General features: G+C 39.6%; 1 protein-coding gene across 7 annotated transcripts in view; it reads right to left on the bottom strand.

Moving 5' to 3' along the window:
• LOC143281953 (unconventional myosin-IXb-like) overlaps nucleotides 1-688 on the bottom strand; it is a 139,531-nt gene extending 138,843 nt beyond the window's left edge. For 6 of the 7 annotated variants that reach the window (XM_076587270.1, XM_076587274.1, XM_076587271.1 and 3 more), the window contains exon 1: nucleotides 347-687. The gene's annotated coding sequence lies outside the window, so the exon portion shown is untranslated. Of the gene's footprint in view, nucleotides 1-346 lie in introns of all 7 variants that reach the window. The other variant, XM_076587275.1, reaches the window with a different exon arrangement.
• Between the last annotated feature and the right edge of the window lie 2,584 nt (nucleotides 689-3,272).

Below are 3,272 nucleotides of genomic sequence, written 5' to 3'. Positions count from 1 at the left end.
CGTGTACCAGATACTTTGCTATGCATTCGTGGACGCGAAGCACCGAGAAATTCATCCAGAAGTCGATTAAACCGCATGTTGATGTCTACCTGTTGCTGTTAACCTGTGAACAACGCTAGAAGCCGAAGCGTTTAAGTTAACCCATTGTGTGTGTTTAGTCCAGTGTTTACAAATGACGAGTATCTATTCAATACAAAGAACACAAAGTACGCCTGTATTTCTTTAGCTCCAATGTCTCGCTAACTGCTCATGGGTAAAACAAGTGGTTGCAACCCTGGAGCTTACGTCTTTTCGAATTAATGGGACGGATTTATCCACGTTTGGAACGCCTCTTTCACGCACCCACCTTGCACTGTAGCAGACGATCTCTTTCTTGCCTGAATCAACTCGATAAAAACCAATCCGCCATATCCAAAAATCGTCACGAAACTACTTTCCTGTCGCTCAGCGTTGTTAACATCCTCCTTGGTTGGTTTCCTTCTCACGATTCCTTGTGTTTCACATCCCAAGTTTTCATTCGCTGCATGCGTTGAATGTGCAGTCCGCAGCGCAATGGAATCGTGGGGATTAGTCACCCACTCACATTATCGTGCTGCACTCAGGGATGAAAGATTTGTTGATTGGTCTAAAATACAAACCGTACGGTGTGATTTGTTTATGAATGGGATTTGCCAGAGATCGGGGAGATGTTGGGAAGTAGAGTGGTTTCTGACAATGGGACATGGGAAGAAGGAGTACTTGCCCCTACTGAGTCGCAACTTGTTTTATTTGCCACTGTTTTATTGGGTTGAGTTCGTGTTGCCTGGGCACTACATGTCCGTTCACGTCATAGCATACACATTCACACACGTGCTGTTATACACACATATAATCATACGTTGTGTGTTTACGTGTGTGTGTGTGTGTGTGTGTGTGCGTGTGTGTGTGTGTGCGTGCGCGTGCGCTCAAGCTCGTGTGTGTGTGTGTTATGTGTGAATCATTTGATTCAATGACACATGGATTATATGACAGCAGAACCATAAACTCTTTGTTTACATTGAATGAGAACAGTACCACAAGAGGCCATTCATACAAACTATTAAAAGTTTCAGTTAAAACTTCCAGATTTGCACATTTCTTTACTAACAGAGTAACAAATGTTTGGAACAATTTGTCACAAGATGTTGTTTCCGCAGGAACAGTGAATACATTTAAAAATTATCTTGATATTCATTTGAAAAATTTAAATTACAAAACTCATTTACATATTTATTGATTTTTCAAGCATTGCGCACTCAATGTTGAAAAATGCATCAGACATATGTGGGGACTCTCTTTTTCTTCCCCACATCAAGCGGGCAAAAGGCCTCGTCAGGCCTGCACGCCTTGATATGATATGATATGATATGATATGATATGAATGTTGTTACCAGTCTTTTTTGTATGGATGTCAAATACGAGGCTACGCCGATCTTATTCTTCTTCTTCCTTCATACGGCCAACATCATTTTACTGATGATTCTGTCGTAGTTAGGGGAGATTGTCGAAGATTGCGCTGTTGTGAGGATTAAAAAAATAATAATAATAATAATATATATATATTTTTTTTTTAATTGTTTGGTGGCCTGGCCAGCCAGTGCACGTTCAGCGTGAAACGACATGATGCCAAGCCTCTGCAGCAACCGTGGATGGCGAGGACAGGAGTAGAAAAGTAACTGGGAGGGGTGGCAGGAGGGGTACGGGGGGGTTGTTGTGAACGGTGGTCAGGAGGAGGGTAAGGGGGAGGGTTGGGGGTGATGGGGAGGGAGGGGGGGTTGGGGGTGATGGGGAGGGGGGAGGGTTGTTCCAGGTTCAAAAGATGGGTGGCCAGCCTGGACAATCATATTTACAATCATAGAAAAAAAAACCTACTGTAACAGCTGAAACCCTTCTTGAAGCATATTACAGGCCTATATCTGCTTCATTTAAACCGCATGTAGTACAAAGATAAAATTGATACATGGAGAACTGGAATCTATCCCATTTCTGTTCATGTAATACTTAAAAGTTCAAATGGTAAGATTTTGGCCATAGTTATTTTCATCTCAGACAGATAAGATAATTAATATTCACATGATATATAATTGATTTGTGTCAAGCTGGTGTTGTTTTGTTTTTTGTTTTTTTCATCCTACTGGATATTCTTATTGAAACACGTTATGATTGTGTTTGGGAAGCACAACAGTTTTTCAGTGCCAAAAATATGTAATTTAATTGGCTTTACAATTAAGAACGTTCATGGCATGACGCTTTGGCTCGAGGCGGCAAAAAAACACATGAATTATTTTACACAATTATAAGGCAGGCTTTAACTGTGACAAGAGAAATAGTACATTTATCAGCTGCCTGGTGTTTAGATGCAACAAAAATCGTACTAGGCTTGTATATAAGTGAATGAAATTAGACAAGTTGGCATCAGTTCTCCCGATGAATGTCTTTGTAAAGACTGTGACAGAGATGAACTTGGTCATGGATTTCATTTTGTTATTGTATGTCCCCAAAACAGTACTACTATGACAAAATCAGAAACAAAGTTAAGATTACGCAAGTGGCCGCCTAATATAAGTATATAGCAGTCCCCCTCACACGCCCCCACCCGCCATAGGGAATTAAATTTAAGTGATCCCTCACTGCGCTTGCTGATCCTGCTATTATATGTGGAGATTCTCCTTTTGATGTGCTTCTGACACAACAAAAGGAGAATCTCCACATATAATAGCAGCATCTGTCAGAATTGAATTAGAAGAAAATTTTGATTATCATTTAAAAGTTTACACTGATGGCTCGGTCCTGGATGATAGCAGTGCAGGATCTGCTTTTGTCATTCCTGACCTAAAAACAGAAAAATCATATTATTTAGGTAAGGGACATTCAATTTTTACAGCTGAATTGGTGGCCATCCTTATGGCTTTAAATCATCTTGTTGATATACCAATCATAATAAGTAATATCCTATTTTGTGTTGATTCTCAATCTGTCTTAAAAGGTTTGCTCCTTTTTGAGAATAATCAAAGAGAAGATTTATTTTTTGAAATTAGGTATTTATTGCACTCCGTATTTGTGAAGGGTACAAATGTTGATTTTTGTTGGATACCATCCCACACTGGATTCCGTTATAATGACCAAGCAGATAGGGCAGCAAAAAGGGGAGCAAAAAATCATATAGATAGTATAAAAGTATATTGCCCATTGTCATACAAGGAAATAAGCAATATACTAGAAAGAGACTTTTATAGGTGCTTGAATTCAAGTCT

The sequence above is a fragment of the Babylonia areolata genome, chromosome 5 (genome assembly GCF_041734735.1).
Source record: "Babylonia areolata isolate BAREFJ2019XMU chromosome 5, ASM4173473v1, whole genome shotgun sequence".
NCBI classification, from domain to species: domain Eukaryota; kingdom Metazoa; phylum Mollusca; class Gastropoda; order Neogastropoda; family Buccinidae; genus Babylonia; species Babylonia areolata.
The sequence above is the reverse complement of the archived record's forward strand: the minus strand, read 5'-3'. Positions and strand labels throughout refer to the sequence as shown.